At 47.5% G+C, this 19,092-nt stretch overlaps 1 protein-coding gene across 1 annotated transcript in view; it reads left to right on the plus strand.

Moving 5' to 3' along the window:
- Positions 1-2,105: 2,105 nt before the first annotated feature.
- Positions 2,106-19,092, plus strand: part of TCP11L2 (t-complex 11 like 2) — a 63,316-nt gene continuing 46,329 nt past the window's right edge. The window contains exon 1 of the mRNA XM_069764309.1: positions 2,106-2,226. The gene's annotated coding sequence lies outside the window, so the exon portion shown is untranslated. The remainder of the gene's footprint in view (positions 2,227-19,092) is intronic.

Here is a 19,092-nt window from a genome sequence, read left to right on the forward strand (position 1 = left end):
AGAACAATAATTATACCCATATTCCTATCAGAAGTAGATGAAGTATGTTCCTGGGCATGTGTATTTGTGATATTGCACCCATAATCCCCATACAGAACAATAATTATACCCATATTCCTATCAGAAGTAGATGAAGCATGATCCTGGGCATGTGTATTTGTGATATTTCACCCATAATCCCCATACAGAACAATAGATATACCCATATTCCTATCAGAAGTAGATGAAGTATGTTCCTGGGCATGTGTATTTGTGATATTTCACCCATAATCCCCATACAGATCAATAATTATACCCATATTCCTATCAGAACTAGATGAAGTATGTTCCTGGGCATGTGTATTTGTGATATTTCACCCATAATTCCCATACAGAACAATAATTATACCCATATTCCTATCAGAAGTAGATGAAATATGTTCCTGAGCATGTGTATTTGTGATATTTCACCCATAATCCCCATACAGAACAATAGATATACCCATATTCCTATCAGAAGTAGATGAAGTATGTTCCTGGGCATGTGTATTTGTGATATTTCACCCATAATCCCCATACAGAACAATAATTATACCCATATTCCTATCAGAAGGAGATGAAATATGTTCCTGGGCATGTGTATTTGTGATATTTCACCCATAATCCCCATACAGAACAATAGATATACCCATATTCCTATCAGAAGTAGATGAAGTATGATCCTGGGCATGTGTATTTGTGATATTTCACCCATAATCCCCATACAGAACAATAATTATACTCATATTCCTATCAGAAGTAGATGAAGTATGTTCCTGGGCATGTGTATTTGTGATATTTCACCCATAATCCCCATACAGAACAATAGTTATACCCATATTCCTATGAGATGTTGATGAGATATATCACCAGGCGTGTGCAACCCGATATTCTACACATAATCCCATATAGTTACAATCTTTTTTCCCTGGTTCTATTATTAAACTTTAATTGAGCCCTGTGGATGTTCTGATTCATTTAAGTATTTCCATTGAATTCCCTTCTTCCTATATTACAAGAAGTCATTTCCTGGGCTGCATTTGTAAAATGTGCTGCCATCTAGTGGTGGAGTCTAGTATTGCAGCCCATCATCCCAATATGCAGTTTAGTCCGTCCCCCCAGAAAGGTACACATTGCTGTCATCAGGGTCTCTGTCTCTACATTCTGCTGGAGATAGATGCCCTATAGGTGACATGCGCCTCTTCATGAATTTGGTGGATCTTATACCCAATCACCGCTCTTATTGAATCAGGAGCTTTTGGAGTTTCTGCTCTGAAGATAAGCTCAGCTAAAAAAGTTATTCTATGTAACCGGCCTGGAAAAGCACTAAAACATGTAGGAAAGAAGAAACAGGCATTTCTGTGTAAAATGTGACTGGCTGTGCATGTGCTCGGTCTGTTGAGCAAAAAAACAACCAAAAATAAACCCACAGAAAACCGCTTCTGGTCAGAACACCAGAGTTTCTTGAAGCGTCTTTCTTCCGGAAATGGGGAGGCGTCCCACTGAGTCCCAGTGCCCCTGGAATGTGCTGCCCAGTTCCTGAACCTCCTCACACAGAGGTATGAGCCTTCCTTCCCCAGCAGCAGCAGGCGGCACTGGCGGCATTTCTGGCGCGCATTCCTCGTACTTCAGCCCGAGGTCACGGTCTGTAGCGTCTCTACAACAACGGCAGCGCAGGAACTCCCCGCCCCCTCCAGCGCTAATCCAACCGTCCCACAGTACAGCGAACTGCGCAAGCGCGGATAGTGTTACCTCTCAAAGGGGCGTGTCTATATTTAAAGATCAGCAAAACATTGCCCTAGCAACCAAACTCAAGAGGGGGAGGCGCGTAACGCCAGTGGCAGATTACTTCCGTAAATACGTGACGTCACGAGCAGGGTCGTACCATTCTATCTACTTCCGTTTTTATATTAATTTTCATCTGGCTAAAGTGTAGAGACATTAACAATTGCACCAAAGACTGTCTGTAATAGGAGCGGACACCTTCCCGTAGGCCACTCGTCAGCGAGAGCAAAAATGATACCGGTACATAATCGCAGTGGCCCATGTGCTTTGTTTGGTACGTTCCACCCCTCCCCCAACAATCAGCTGTGAGCTGGAGCTGAACAAAAACATCAGACGGCAGCAAGCCAAGGATCCGGAGGCTGCCGCTGCCTGCACCATGACAGCGAGCCACTGACAGCCCTCAGCCAGCTCTATAAGCCACAGGTGGGTACTGGCCATGGGCTATCATTGGCCGGAGGACCACAAGTCCCAGCACAACTCCTTCCACACTGCATTACTGCTCCAGTCTGAAGATGGCAGCAGCTCCCGGCTTGTAGTGATGAGCAGGGATCCTACTTGCCAGCCGCCCCCGATCCCTCTCCTGCCGGCCGGCTCCCCCCCCCCCCCCTTGTCCCTCTCCTGCCGGCCGGCTATACCCCCCCCCCCCCCGTCCCTCTCCTGCCGGCCGCCCCTACCCCCCCCCCATCCCTCTCCTATCGGCCGCCCCCCCCCCCCCGTCCCTCTCCTGCCGGCCGGCCCCCCCCCCCCCTCGTCCCTCTCCTGCCGGCTGGCTATACCCCCCCCCCCCCGTCCCTCTCCTGCCGGCCGCCCCTACCCCCCCCCCCCCCATCCCTCTCCTATCGGCCGCCCCCCCCCCCCCCGTCCCTCTCCTGCCGGCCGGCCCCCCCCCCCCCCCCCCCCTCGTCCCTCTCCTGCCGGCCGGCTATACCCCGCCCCCCGTCCCTCTCCTGCCGGCCGCCCCTACCCCCCCCCCCCCCCCATCCCTCTCCTATCGGCCGCCCCCCCCCCCCCCGTCCCTCTCCTGCCGGCCGGCCAGCCCCCCCCCCCCCCCCCGTCCCGCTCCTGACTGCCGGCCGGCCCCCCGTCCCGCTCCTGACTGCCGGCCGGCCCCCCGTCCCTCTCCTGCCGGCCGGCCCCCCGTCCCTCTCCTGCCGGCCGGCCCCCCGTCCCTCTCCTGCCGGCCGGCCCCCCGTCCCTCTCCTGCCGGCCGGCCCCCCGTCCCTCTCCTGCCGGCCGGCCCCCCGTCCCTCTCCTGCCGGCCGGCCCCCCGTCCCTCTCCTGCCGGCCGGCCCCCCGTCCCTCTCCTGCCGGCCGGCCCCCCGTCCCTCTCCTGCCGGCCGGCCCCCCGTCCCTCTCCTGCCGGCCGGCCCCCCGTCCCTCTCCTGCCGGCCGGCCCCCCCGTCCCTCTCCTGCCGGCCGGCCCCCCGTCCCTCTCCTGCCGGCCGGCCCCCCGTCCCTCTCCTGCCGGCCGGCCCCCCGTCCCTCTCCTGCCGGCCGGCCCCCCGTCCCTCTCCTGCCGGCCGGCCCCCCGTCCCTCTCCTGCCGGCCGGCCCCCCGTCCCTCTCCTGCCGGCCGGCCCCCCGTCCCTCTCCTGCCGGCCGGCCCCCCGTCCCTCTCCTGCCGGCCGGCCCCCCGTCCCTCTCCTGCCGGCCGGCCCCCCGTCCCTCTCCTGCCGGCCGGCCCCCCGTCCCTCTCCTCTCTGTTGTGTAGGACTCCTGCTTGCCAGCTGCCCCCCATCCCTCTCCTACCGGCCAGCTGCCCCCTGTCCCTCTCCTCTGTTGTGTAGGACTCCGTCTTGCCAGCTGCCCCCCATCCCTCTCCTACCGGCCAGCTGCCCCCTGTCCCTCTCCTCTGTTGTGTAGGACTCCGTCTTGCCAGCTGCCCCCCATCCCTCTCCTACCGGCCAGCTGCCCCCTGTCCCTCTCCTCTGTTGTGTAGGACTCCGTCTTGCCAGCTGCCCCCCATCCCTCTCCTACCGGCCAGCTGCCCCCTGTCCCTCTCCTCTGTTGTGTAGGACTCCGTCTTGCCAGCTGCCCCCCATCCCTCTCCTACCGGCCAGCTGCCCCCTGTCCCTCTCCTCTGTTGTGTAGGACTCCGTCTTGCCAGCTGCCCCCCATCCCTCTCCTACCGGCCAGCTGCCCCCTGTCCCTCTCCTCTCTGTTGTGTAGGACTCCGTCTTGCCAGCTGCCCCCTATCCCTCTCCGCTCTGTTGTGTAGGACTCCTGCTTGCCGGCCGCCCCCTATCCTTGTCCATCCAGGGAGAATGACCGCGATCCCTGCAGCCTTTGGGCTTTTCTATAACTCTGTAGTGCATTGTGATCAGAGACGTTGGCTAGCGGAGCCTCAATGTTGGGGTTGTGCGATAAGAGGAACATAACTGTAGCCTATCAGATCTGCCCCCACCCTGCAGAAGACATATCCACGTAGACTCTGCAGCCCCCTAAGATCAGGCTTAAATCGATCAACAGGAATAACAACGACCTATTAACTGGTCAGTAACGCCCTTTCTTTCGTTCTTTTTTTTTTATGCTATATTTTATTCCCGCTGCCCCCCTGAGTTTCTGGGTTGTCTGTAAATCTGCCATATGGTTCCAGTGATATGGGTCTTTTTTATTTAGTATTTTTATGGTGTTTGTGAGGGGGTGTGGTTCACATAGTAATAATGCAAAACAACCTGAAGTCATTCCCCCTTGGAAAAGACCATAAAAGATAAACCATAAATAAAAAGGTTCATCTCTGTATGGCAGATGTTTATTTTTTTTAATGGAAAATACATGGGATTACTGGGATTATAATAAGAGAAAAAACTGCTCCATTTTGGTCTGGGAAGTAGTGCTCCTTATGGTACAAGTATGTCCAGGCTTGGACTGATCCAAAGGGAACCGCCTGGGGCACGAGCGGCCCCCACCCGCCTACATGGGCAGTGTTTGGCTGTGGCTCAGTGCAGCATCTCATCATTCATTTAACAGACAAGCAAGCTTATTGTATAGAGGCACAGGTACTCTTGTGAGCAGGGATCAGATAATATAGCATGTAACTGAAGAGTGTCACCGGTGGGCCCATGAGAGCCCAGGCTGACAGTCCGTAAGTATTTTACTCATGCCTCGTGATGATCTGTCATAACTCAAAATTCATCTTGGTAATTAGTAATGAGTCCCTTGTGAGCAACACGCGTGACAATGTTTACAGTAGTAGTGTCTGTAACAGTGCATATGGGGCAGTGCCGAGCAGGATCCCTGACTCTTGTGTAAATGCTTTGTACCATATGCCCAGTAGTTATAATCAGAGCTGCCACTAGGAATTTTACTGTACCATAGTGGCAAAATTTCCGGGCCCCCTTGAGACTCCGCCCAAGCTCCACCTCAATTCCGCAAACATTTTACAGTCCTACCGCCCACTCTTGGAAAAAAAATCCACTTCCTCAGAAAAAGATGTTTTGGGGGGTTTTTTGCCCGCCACCACGACAAGGTAGACTCTTTTGGTAGAGCCCTATTCTATTCTAACCTATTAAACAATAAAATATCAAATACTCTTTTTAGGTATATATATATTTATTTATTTTTCTTTATGGAAATATATAACATACTTTTTTTTTTTTTTTTAAATGACCAATAATACCACATAAAAGGGAGAAATACCGTCATTGCCCGACCAGATATTACCACCACATAGTGACCAAATTGTCCAGTACTGACCATTAATAAAAAAAACAATACTAGTATTACAATAAGTGCAGTTATACACAGGAGCTCTGTATATAGTGTCAGTGTACAGGTAATACAGTGATCATAACTGACATTATGCACGGGAGCTCTGTATATCGTGTCAGTGTATGTACAGGTAATACAGTGATTACCCGTGACATTATACGAAGGAGCTCTGTATGTAGTGGCAGTGTGCAGGTAATACAGTGATTTCTGGGGACATTATACACAGGAGCTCTGTATATAGTGCACAGGTTGTACAGTGATCACCAGTGACATTATACACAGGAGAACTGCTTATAGTGTCTGTGTACAGGTAATAATACAGTGATCACTGAAGGCATTCCACACAGGAGCTCTGTATAGACTATATAGTGTAAGCGTACACACTGACTTTTTAATTTTTATTTAATAAATTAATGGTACATGTGAAAATAAGCAACTTTATAATCTAATATATAAAGCTGAATGTATGTGTGTGTGTCCGGGATTGGCATCTGCACCGTCGCAGCTACAGCCACAAAATTTTGCAGTCACATGTCTGGACCCCGAGAGCGTCATAGGCTCTACACATATTTGGTATCGCTGTGTTCAGAAACAATTAAAAAAAGGATTAACCTGATCGCTAAACGGTGTAGCGAGGAAAAAAATTAAAAACACCAGAATTACGGTTTTTTTTGGTCGCCCTCAAATGGTCATATTAACGGAAAAATAAAAGTTATGGCTCTGGGAAGGAGGGGAGCGAAAAAACGCAAAACCCAAAAAAGCTCTGACACTAAGGGGGTTAAATGCCAGAGAGAGTAAAAATAATCCTAAAATATTCTTTAACTACATAAATAGTAAGAAACTAAAAAATGATAGTGTTTGCCCCCTTAAAAATAGTCTGGGTGAGATGGTGGATGAGGATGAGGAAAAAGCCAATATGCTAAATGACTTTTTTTCATCAGTATTTACACAAGAAAATCCCATGGCAGACAAAATGACTAGTGATAAAAATTCCCAATTAAATGTCACCTGCTTAACCCAGCAGGAAGTGCGGCGGCGTCTAAAAATCACTAAAATTGACAAATCTCCGGGCCCGGATGGGACACACCCTCGAGTACTGCAGGAATTAAGTACAGTCAATGATAGACCATTATTTTTAATCTTTAAAGACTCCATAATAACAGGGTCTGTGCCACAGGACTGGCGTATAGCAAATGTGGTGCCAATATTCAAAAAGGGGACAAAAACTGAACTCGGTAATTATAGGCCAGTAAGCTTAACCTCTACTGTGGGTAAAATCCTGGAGGGCATTCTAAGGGACGCTATACTGGAGTATCTGAAGAGGAATAACCTCATGACCCAGTATCAGCACGGGTTTACTAGGGACCGTTCATGTCAGACTAATTTGATCAGTTTCTATGAAGAGGTAAGTTCCAGATTGGACCAAGGGAACCCAGTGGATGTAGTGTATATGGACTTTTCAAAAGCTTTTGATACGGTGCCACACAAAAGGTTGATACATAAAATGAGAATAATGAGGATAGGAGAAAATATGTGTAAGTGGGTTAAGAGCTGGCTCAGGGATAGGAAACAAAGGGTGGTTATTAATGGAGCACACTCGGACTGGGTAGCGGTTAGCAGTGGGGTACCACAGGGGTCAGTATTGGGCCCTCTTCTTTTTAACATATTTATTAATGACCTTGTAGGGGGCATTCAGAGTAGAATTTCAATATTTGCAGATGACACTAAACTCTGCAGGGTAATCAATACAGAGGAGGACAATTTTATATTACAGGATGATTTATGTAAACTAGAAGCTTGGGCTGATAAATGGCAAATGAGCTTTAATGGGGATAAATGTAAGGTCATGCACTTGGGTAGAAGTAATAAGATGTATAATTATGTGCTTAATTCTAAAACTCTGGGCAAAACCGTCAATGAAAAAGACCTGGGTGTATGGGTGGATGACAATCTCATATTCAGGGGCCAGTGTCAGGCAGCTGCTACAAAGGCAAATAAAATAATGGGATGCATTAAAAGAGGCATAGATGCTCATGAGGAGAACATAATTTTACCTCTATACAAGTCACTAGTTCGACCACACTTAGAATACTGTGCACAGTTCTGGTCTCCGGTGTATAAGAAAGACATAGCTGAACTGGAGCGGGTGCAGAGAAGAGCGACCAAGGTTATTAGAGGACTGGGGGGTCTGCAATACCAAGATAGGTTATTACACTTGGGGCTATTTAGTTTGGAAAAACGAAGACTAAGGGGTGATCTTATTTTAATGTATAAATATATGAGGGGACAGTACAAAGACCTTTCAGATGATCTTTTTAATCATAGACCTGAAACAGGGACAAGGGGGCATCCTCTGCGGTTGGAGGAAAAAAGGTTTAAGCATAATAACAGACGCGGATTCTTTACTGTAAGAGCAGTGAGACTATGGAACTCTCTGCCGTATGATGTTGTAATGAGTGATTCATTACTTAAATTTAAGAGGGGACTGGATACCTTTCTGGAAAAGTATAATGTTACAGGGTATATACACTAGATTCCTTGATAGGGCGTTGATCCAGGGAACTAGTCTGATTGCCGTATGTGGAGTCGGGAAGGAATTTTTTTCCCCAATGTGGAGCTTACTCTTTGCACATGGGGTTTTTTTGCCTTCCTCTGGATCAACATGTTAGGTTAGGCTATGGGTTGAACTAGATGGACATATAGTCTTCCTTCAACCTTAATAACTATGTAACTACAAATCTGCACAATATTAAGTGATATAACTATAATATATTGAGCAGAATTAATTTCAGCCTATTGGTTTGGCCCTCCACAATTGTTACGGTCTCATGTGGCCCCTTGGGGAAATTAATTGACTGCCCCTGGCCTAGAGCCCAAAAACGCCTTGTCCTGGCCCTGCCCCCGGCTCCTAGAGCTGACCTGCAGTACTCGGCACAGACCCCTAAACTGTGTGACCGTGCAGTGATGGTCTGCTTTGTACCCTGTTTACATCCAGCGCTGCAAACATTTATTGGGGAGGCATTAATCTGATATTGATGGTCCTCAGCGGTGGAAACCTAGTTGATCAGTGTTGGTGATCATTCTTCTCTACATACAGCTATAGGTCTCTGCTTCCGGAGTCCATCATGCACTGACATGGTGCAGATACACTGACTGAAGGGTGCTCTTATGGTGGAAATGGTATTGTTCATGTGCTTTTCTGACACCACCCTTCCTGAGTGCAGACCGATCCTCTAAAGTTACCACAGCAGGAGGCTTCTTCCTGCTGAGTGCTATGATCTGTAGCTATAATAAGCCTGCAGTTTATTTTGATTACTATTGAATCCTCTGGGACCTTTTATGACTTCATGCACTCAATTTACAACTGACCATAAGAGTATCTGCACCCAATGTCTTTCTCAGGCTGATTCTGAAACCTTGTAGAAACTGGTCAAAAGAATGATCATGAGCACTTCTATGTGAAAATGACTGGCGGTTTATGTTCAGGCTTTTGAACGTCTTTTATTGGCGTCAAGTTTTTTTTTTTTTTTTTAAATGCCAAGCAGTTAAAGGGAACCTGTCAGCAGGATTGTGCTCAGTAACCTACAGTGTCAGGTCAGTGCCATTATACTGAATAAAATGATGCCTGGGTGATGAAATCCGTCTTGTGGTTGTTGTTTAATCTTTATTTTCAGTTAATAATAATAATAATCTTTATTTTTATATAGCGCTAACATATTCCGCAGCGCTTTACATCACATTATCATCACTGTCCCCGATTGGGCTCACAATCTAGAATTCCTATCAGTATGTCTTTGGAATGTGGGAGGAAACCGGAGTGCCCGGAGGAAACCCACGCAAACACGGAGAGAACATACAAACTCTTTGCAGATGTTGTCCTGGGTGGGATTAGAACCCAGGACCCCAGCGCTGCAAGGCTGCTGTGCTAACCACTGCGCCACCATGCTCGTGCTACGGGGTGGCCTGTGGGGGGTCTTCATGTGGTGCTCTGTTCATATACATCAGTATAGCTTCTGAGTGGACACTGATCCCTCACTGACCTGCCCCCATCTTACAGACTGCGCTTGCACAGTTCATGTTGTCTTTGGAAGGAAAAAAAAATGTAACTACAGCTATATGGTGGCGCTTGTGCAGTAGCATCCTCTGGCGCCATTTTGCTATAGCCATTTTTTTTTTTCTCCCTCGTACAAAATGGATCCGCATGTGCAGTAGCATCTATTGGCTCTATATATATATATATATTTTTTTTTTTTCCAAAGACCATAATATGAACTGTGCAAACGGAGTATTTAAACTAGGGGGCAGGTCAGTGAGGGATCGTGACCTGTCAGAAGCCATACTGATAATTACCTAAGCAGAGCATCACATGAAAACCCCCATCCCAGACCGCCCCGGAGCACGAGCATATCATTAACTCAAAACTACAAATAAAAATTACACAACAACCACAAGACGGATTTAATCAACCAAGGTATCATTGTAATCAGTATAACGGCACCGACCTGACACTGGCTGTAGGTTACTGTGCACAATCCAGCTGACAGGTTCCCTTGAAAAAAAAAAAAAAAAGCAGACCATTCTTTAGGCATTTTCATTTCAGAAGATGCATTGTAATTTACAATACAAGTCAGTGGAAAATCTCAAGATGCCTGAATGCCTTTTTGGAGGGATATACACAAAAAAATATTAAAACAGATGCTGGTCAAAAGTATTTTAAAACACCCGACACTTCAAAGGGAAAAAAACAAACGCTCCCTTTAAGGGGAACCTGTCACCCCCAAAATCAAAGATGAGCTAAGCCCACCAGCACTCCCAATGTATCCTGAAAGATGAGAAAAAGAGATTATACTCACCCGGGGCGGTCCCGCTGCGGTCTGGTCCAATGGGCGTCGTAGTCCGGTCTGGGGCCTCCCATCTTCTTACGATGACGTCCTCTTCTTGTATTCACGCTCCGGCGCAGGCGTACTTTGTCTGCCCTGTTGAAGGCAGAGCAAAGTACTGCAGTGCGCAGGCGCCGGGAAAGGTCAGAGAGGCCCGGCACCTGCGCACTCAACAGGGCAGACAAAGTACGCCTGCGCGAGAGCCGCAGCGTGAAGACAAGAGGACGTCATCCTATGAGGATAGGAGGCCCCGGACCGCGACGCTGATCGGACCGCCCACCCAGGTGACTATAATCTAACCTCTTTTTCTCATCTTTCAGGATACATCGGGGGCTTATCTACAGCATTCCATTCCCTGGGTATGCCATTATGTGTACTTACTCTAACACTTGGCAAAGAGATTTCTGTACAATCTGTAAACTTAAGGTACCGTCACACTAAGTGACGCTGCAGCGATACCGACAACGATGTCGATTGCTGCAGCGTCGCTGTTTGGTCGTTGGAGAGCTGTCACACAGACAGCTCTCCAGCGACCAACGATCCCGAGGTCCCCGGTAACCAGGGTAAACATCGGGTTACTAAGCGCAGGGCCGCGCTTAGTAACCCGATGTTTACCCTGGTTACCAGCGTAAACATTAAAAAAACAAACACAACATACTTACCTTCCGCTGTCTGTCCTCCGGCGCTCTGCTTTCCTCTGCACTGTCAGCGCCGGTCAGCCGTAAAGCACAGCGGTGACGTCACCGCTGTGCTTTCCGGCTGGCTGGCGCTGACACAGGATGCAGGAGGAGTGCAAAGAAGCAGAGCGCCGGGGACAGACAGCGGAAGGTAAGTATGTAGTGTTTGTTTTTTTAACGTTTACGCTGGTAACCAGGGTAAACATCGGGTTACTAAGCGCGGCCCTGCGCTTAGTAACCCGATGTTTACCCTGGTTACCAGTGAAGACATCGCTGGATCGGTGTCACACACGCCGATCCAGCGATGTCAGCGGGAAGTCCAGCGACGAAATAAAGTTCTGGACTTTCCTCAGCGACCAACGATCTCCCAGCAGGGGCCTGATCGTTGGTCGCTGTCACACATAACGATTTCCTTAACAATATCGTTGCTACATCACAAAAAGCAACGATATCGTTAACGATATCGTTATGTGTGACGGTACCTTTAGTTTTCTAGTTACCACTCTTGGATTGTGTATAGCTTATTGATTAGGTTCTGAACCTTATGGCCCTGATTCATCAAGACTGGCGTTTTTCATTTTCACATGTCTCTAAATCAGACCTGGGCAAAATGTGGCTTGCCGGCCACATTTGTCCCTCTGGCTGTTCCGAAGGGCTGAAAAAGTAGCCCATGGGCCGCACCGTACCCTCCTCGGCCCAGCGTCCATCTGTTGGCCGCTGTCACTGTGGTGCAGACAGCGGTGAATACATTGGAGGATAGGGCAGCCAACCCCCTCTTCCACCAATCAGTGTGTGAGATAGCTGACACAATTACATCATTTCATATAGTCAGCTGTGCAGTGCAGCTAGTCAATGCACCAGAGACAGGAGCAGAGCGCCAGGCTAGCTAGGTGAGTATGTGTTTTTTTTTTGTTTTTTTGTGTGTGGGATGTTTGTATGTACATAGAAGGCATGTATATGTGGGGCTCATTCTGTATATAGGAGGCTGCGTGGGGTCTCATGCTGTATGTGGTAGCTGTGTGTGGGATCATACGTTATATAGGGGGATGTTGCATACTTAAAGGGACACTGTCACCTGAATTTGGAGGGAACAATCTTCAGCCATGGAGGCGGGGTTTTTGGGTGTTTGATTCACCCTTTCCTTACCCGCTGGCTGCATGCTGGCTACAATATTGGATTGAAGTTCATTCTCTGTCCTCCGTAGTACACGCCTGCACAATGCAATCTTGCCTTGCGCAGGCATGTACTACGGAGGACAGAGAATGAACTTCAATCCAATATTGCAGCCAGCGGGTAAGGAAAGGGTGAATCAAACACCCAAAAACCCCGCCTCCATGGCTGAAGATTGTTCCCTCCAAATTCAGGTGACAGTGTCCCTTTAAAGGGGTATTCCCATCTCATAGATTCTATCCCAGTATGTAGTAGGTGCAATATTATCAAATATCTACTATTAATGCAATGCCCTACATATTGGGGTAAGCAACATGCCTTATTAGAAGAGAAATGCTACATTTCTAACTGGAGGTATTTGCTATTTAAGAATATTACACCTACTACATATTGGGAATATAATCTCTGACATGGGAATACCCTTTTAATTCTGCTCAATATTAAGTGATGCAATATTAATTCTTTATCGTCAAAAAGGAAAGCAGATGGAGCCAGGAAATTAAAGGCCAGTGAGCTTTACTTCTATACCAGAAAGATCTTTTGAACAAATTATTAAGCAGAATGTATGGAAGTACTTGGATAAGAATGCATTAATTATCCAGAGCCAGCATGGGTTTGTAGCAAACAAGAAATGTCAGGATAATCTAATTTCCTTCTGTGGTGGAATCACTGATTGGGTGGATCAGGGAAATGTGGTAGACATAGTATATCTCTACTTCAACAAAGCATTGAAAAAATTACCAAGTATGGGTTTGAAAAGCCTACGGTTAAGTGGATTTATAACTGGCTCAATGATCGTACTCAAAGAGTGGTGATAAATGGTTACATATCCAATTGGAAAAGTGTTTCAAGTGGGGCACCACAAAGCTCTGTCCTGGCCACAGTGTTGTATAGCATTTTAATAAATGATCTAGATAAGGGAACTGAAGGTAAACTAATCAAATTTTCAAAGCTAGGGGCACCGTTACACTATACGATTTACCAACGATCACGACCAGCGATACGACCTGGCCGTGATCGTTGGTAAGTCGTTGTGTGGTCGCTGGAGAGCTGTCACACAGACAGCTCTCCAGCGACCAACGATGCCGAAGTCCCCGGGTAAACATCGGGTTACTAAGCGCAGGGCCGCGCTTAGTAACCCGATGTTTACCCTGGTTACCAGCATAAAAAAAAACAAACAAACAGTACATACTTACATTCCGATGTCCGTCAGGTCCCTTGCCGTCTGCTTCCCGCACTGACTGACTGCCGGTCGTAAAGTGAAAGCACAGCACAGTGCGCTGTGCTCTGCTTTCACTTTACGGCTGGCAGTCAGTGAGTGCGGGAAGCAGACGGCAAGGGACCTGACGGACATCGGAATGTAAGTATGTACTGTTTGTTTGTTTTTTTTACATTTACGATGGTAACCAGGATAAACATCGGGTTACTAAGCGCGGCCCTGCGCTTAGTAACCCGATGTTTACCCTGGTTACAAGCGAACGCATCGCTGGATCGGTGTCACACACACCGATCCAGCGATGACAGCGGGAGATCCAGCGACGAAAGAATGTTCCAAACGATCTGCTACGACGTATGATTCTCAGCAGGGTCCCTGATCGCTGCTGCGTGTCAGACACAGCGATATCGCTGGAACGTCACGGATCGTACCGTCGTAGCGACAAAAGTGCCACTGTGAGACGGTACCCTAGGAGAGATGGTCAACACTAGAGAAGACAGAGTAAAGGTACCGTCACACATAGCGACGCTGCAGCGATACCGACAACGATCCGGATCGCTGCAGCGTCGCTGTTTGGTCGCTGGAGAGCTGTCACACAGACAGCTCTCCAGCGACCAACGATCCCGAGGTCCCCGGTAACCAGGGTAAACATCGGGTAACTAAGCGCAGGGCCGCGCTTAGTAACCCGATGTTTACCCTGGTTACCATCCTAAAAAGTAAAAAAACAAACGCTATATACTTACCTACCGCTGTCTGTCCTCGGCGCTCTGCTTCTCTGGTCTGGCTGTGAGCGCCGGGCAGCCAGAAAGCAGAGCGGTGACGTCACCGCTCTGCTTTCCGGCTGACCGACGCTCGCAGCCAGAGCAGGAGGAGTGCAGAGCACAGCGCTGGAGGACAGACAGCGTTAGGTAAGTATGTAGTGTTTGTTTTTTTACTTTTAGGATGGTAACCAGGGTAAACATCGGGTTACTAAGCGCGGCCCTGCGCTTAGTTACCCGATGTTTACCCTGGTTACCAGCAAAGACATCGCTGAATCGGTGTCACACACGCCGATTCAGCGATGTCTACGGGGAGTCCAGCGACGAAATAAAGTTCTGGACTTTCTTCCCCGACCAGCGATCTCCCAGCAGGGGCCTGATCGCTGCTGCCTGTCACACTGGACGATATCGCTAGCGAGGACGCTGCAACGTCACGGATCGCTAGCGATATCGTCTAGTGTGACAGTACCTTAAGGATTCAGAAGGATCTAAACAACTTGAACAATGGGCAGCTACTAATAGAATGGTATTTAACAGGGAGAAATACAAGATTCTACATCTGAGGAAGAAAAACAAATTACATCTACAGAGTGGGAGGAATAGAACTAACCAACAGCACATGTGAAAAAGACTTGAGTATACTAATAGATCACAGAATGAATATGAGTCAATAGTATGATGCAGCAGCAAAAAAGGCAAACACCGTTCTAGGATGTATTAAGAGTAGCAGAGTCTAAGGCCGGCTTCACACTCAGCGTATGAAATTACGGTCCGTATATTACGGCCGTAATACGCTGAAAAGTCCCGAAAATAGTGGTCCGTAGCTCCTCCGCAGGCAGGGTGTTTCAGCGTTTTTTGCGCATGGCATCCTCCGTATGTAATCTGTATGTCATCCGTACTGCGTGTTTTTATCGCAGGCTTGCAAAACCGACATACGGCTATACAAGGGATCCATGTGTAAAAAAAAAAAAATATATATATATATATTCAGTAGACGCATATATGTATATATATATTAATATTTCATCCAGCGCGATATAGCAGAAAGCCGGTAATTCAATTACCGGCTTTTGCTTTCTCCTTCCTAAACCCGACATGATATGAGACCTGGTTTACATACAGTAAACCATCTCATATCCCCATTTTTTTTTGCATATTCCTCACTACTAATGTTAGTAGTGTGTCTATGCAAAATTTGGCCGTTCTAGCTAGTAAATTAAGGGGTTAAATGGCGGAAAAAATTGGCGTGGGCTCCCGCACAATTTTCTCCGCCAGAGTAGTAAAGCCAGTGACTGAGGGCAGATATTAAGAGCCTGGAGAGGGTCCATGGTTATTGCCCCCCCCCCCCCCCGGCTAAAAAAACCTGCCCCCAGCCACCCCAGAAAAGGCACATCTGGAAGATGCGCCTATTCTGGCACTTGGCCACTCTCTTCCCATTCCCGTGTAGCGGTGGGATATGGGGTAATGAAGGGTTAATGCCACCTTGCTATTGTAAGGTGACATTAAGCCAAATTAATAATGGAGAGGCATCAATTATGACACCTATCCATTATTAATCCAATCCTAGTAAAGGGTTAAAAAATACACAAACACATTATTAAAAATTATTTAATGAAATAAAAACAAAGGTTGTTGTAATATTTTATTGAACGCCCAATCCAATCACTGAAGACCCTCGTTCTGTAACAAAAAAAACATAATAAACCAACAATATCCTTACCTTCCGCAGATCTGTAAAGTCCAACGATGTAAATCCATCTGAAGGGGTTAAAATATTTTGCAGCCACGAGCTTTGCTAATGCAACCTTGCTCATGTCTGCAAAACCCCGGGGAATGAAGGTAATATAGGTCATTGACCTATATTTACCTGCATTTGCGGTGAGGCGCCCTCTGCTGGCTGTTCCTAGATCGTGGGAACTTTCCTAGAAAGCTCCCTGGCTCGAGATCATAAGAGGGCGCCCTCTGCTGGTTGTCCTCATATGCACTCGAGCCAGGGAGCTTACCGGCTTTAAAGCTGTCTAGCGCTGGAAGAAATATTAATATATATACATGTCTCACTGTATTTCTCGCAAGTCACACTGCTGGTCCGTGTGTGATCCGTATTTTTAGGGCTTCCATAGACTTTCATTGACGTTTTATTTGCGCAATACGGTGACAAACGCAGCATGCTGCGATTTTCTACGGCCGTAGAAAGCCGTATAATACTGATCAGTTTAATACGGCAGATAGGAGCAGGGGCGTAGAGAATAATTGTGCCGTAATTTTTGCGAGTTTTACGGACGTAGTTTCTGCGCTCTTACGTCCGTAAAACTCGCAAGTGTGAAGCCGGCCTAAATCACGTGAAGTAATTATCTCCTCTACTCCTCCTTGGTCAGACCTCATCTGGAATACTGTGTCCAGTTCTGGGCATCACATTTAACCCCTTCCCGACCTGTGACGGTGTATGCGCCATGAAAACCTGTGCCAATTCTTTTAAACCGTAGCGTTTCCGCAGCAGTTTTTCCGCAAAATGTGCACAGCATTTTTTTTTTCTCATTGATTTACATTGTACTGTAAATCAATTGCAGGTCTGCAGCATTTCTGCACTGCAAAAAAATGCTGCGGATCCGCAGAGAATCCGCAACGTGTGCACATACCCTTAGGGTATGTTTCCACGTGCAGGAAACGCTGCGTGTCTGACGTTGCATAGAGCCGCAACGTCAGACACGCAGCGTCCAGATGTTACAGCATAGTGGAGGGGATTTAATGAAATCCCGTCTCCACTATGCGTGGTAACACGCACGCGGCGGCCCTGCGACTCCGGACATGCTGCGCGTCCGTTCAGATCGCAGCATGTCCGTATATCTTGCGACGCTGCGTCGCCGCAAGATATAGCACAGGGCCCTATGCGATGGGTGCGATGATGCCGGATGTGTGCTGTGAACACATCCGGCATCATCGCGTCCCAGAAGGGGGCGGGGCTTAGCGCAGAGCGGCAAAGCCGCTCCGACGATACCGCCGGCCATCCTGATCGTGGACACGCAGCCTTAGGGTTAGAGTTGGGGTTAGGGTTAAGTTTAGAATTTGGGTTGCAATTAGGGTTAGGGTTGCAATTGGGCTATGTGCACACGGTGTGGATTTGGCTGCGGATCCGCAGCGGATTGGTAGCTGCGGATTCGTAGCAGTTCTCCATCACGTTTACAGTACCATATAAACCTATGGAAAACCAAATCCGCTATGCCCATGGTGCGGAAAATACCGCACGGAAATGCTGCCTTGTATTTTCCGCCACATATCAATTCTTTGTGCGGATTCCGCATTGTTTTACACCTGTTTTTCAATAGGAATCCGCAGGTGAAATCTGCACAAAAAAACACTGGAAATCCGCAGTAAATCCGAAGGTAAAGCGCAGTGTGTTTTACCTGCAGATTTTTCAAAAATGGTGCGGAAAAATCCGCACAAGAATCCGCAACGTGGGCTCAAAGCCTTAGGGTTGGGGTTAGGGTTAGGCTTGGGGTTAGAGGTGTGTTGGGGATGTGATTAGGGTTATGGCTAGAGTTGGGATTAGGGTTAGGGGTGTGTTGGCGTTAGTGTTGGAGGTTGAATTGAGGGGTTTCCACTGTTTAGGCACATCAGGGGTCTCCAAACGCAACATGAAGCCACCATTGATTCCAGCCAATCTTGCGTTCAAAAAGTCAAATGTTGCTCCCTCCCTTCGGAGCCCCGATATGCACCCAAACAGTAGTTTACCCAAACATATGGGGATAAGCGTACTCAGGAAAAATTGCACAACAACTTTGGGGGTCTAATTTCTCCTGTTACCCGTGGGAAAATAAAAAATTGCGGGCTAAAAAAAATCATTTTTTTTTTTTTTAGGGAAAAAAATGTTTTAATAATAATAATTATTATTATTATTATTATTATTATTTATATAGCGCCAACATATTCCGCAGCGCTTTACAAATTATAGAGGGGACTTGTACAGACAATAGACATTACAGCATAACAGAAATACAGTTCAAAACAGATACCAAGAGGAGTGAGGGCCCTGCTCGCAAGCTTACAAACTATGAGGAAAAGGGGAGACGAGAGGTGGATGGTAACAATTGCTATGGTTATTCGGACCGGCCATAGTGTAAGGCTCGGGTGTTCATGTAAAGCTGCATGAACCAGTTAACTGCCTAAGTATGTAACAGTACAGACACAGAGGCTATTAACTGCATAATTATTTTCACGGCTCTGCTCACCACATATCTAGATAAGTTCCTTGGGGGGTCTAGTTTCCAAAATGGGGTCACTTGTGGGGGGTTTCTACTGTTTATGCACAGGGGCTCTCCAAAGGCGACATGGTGTCCGCTAACGATTGAAGCTAATTTTTCATTCAAAAAGTCAAATGGTGTGCCTTCCCTTCCGAGCCCTGCCGGGTGCCCAAACAGTGGTTTACCCCCACATGTGAGGTATCGGCGTACAAATTTTAGGATCCATTTTCTTGTTGCCCATGTAAAAATGAAAAAATTGAGGCAAAAAAAATTTTTTGTGGGGGAAAAAAAGGACTTTCATTTTTACAGATCAATTTGTGAAGCACCTGGGGGTTCAAAGTGCTCACTATGCAACTAGATAAGTTCCTTGGGGGATCTAGTTTCCAAAATGGGGTCACTTGTGGGGGAGCTCCAATCTTTAGCCACAGAGGCTTTCCAAACGCGACACGGTGTCCGCTAAAGAGTGGAGCCAATTTTTCATTCAAGAAGTCAAATGGCGCTTCTTCCCTTCCAAGCCCTGACGTGCGCCCAAACAGTGGTTCCCCCCCACATATGGGGTATTGGCGTACTCAGGACAAATTGTACAATAACTTTCGTGGTTCAGTTTCTCCTTTTACCATTGGGAAAATAAAATAAAATG

The sequence above is a fragment of the Ranitomeya imitator genome, chromosome 4 (genome assembly GCF_032444005.1).
Source record: "Ranitomeya imitator isolate aRanImi1 chromosome 4, aRanImi1.pri, whole genome shotgun sequence".
Lineage (NCBI taxonomy): Eukaryota > Metazoa > Chordata > Amphibia > Anura > Dendrobatidae > Ranitomeya > Ranitomeya imitator.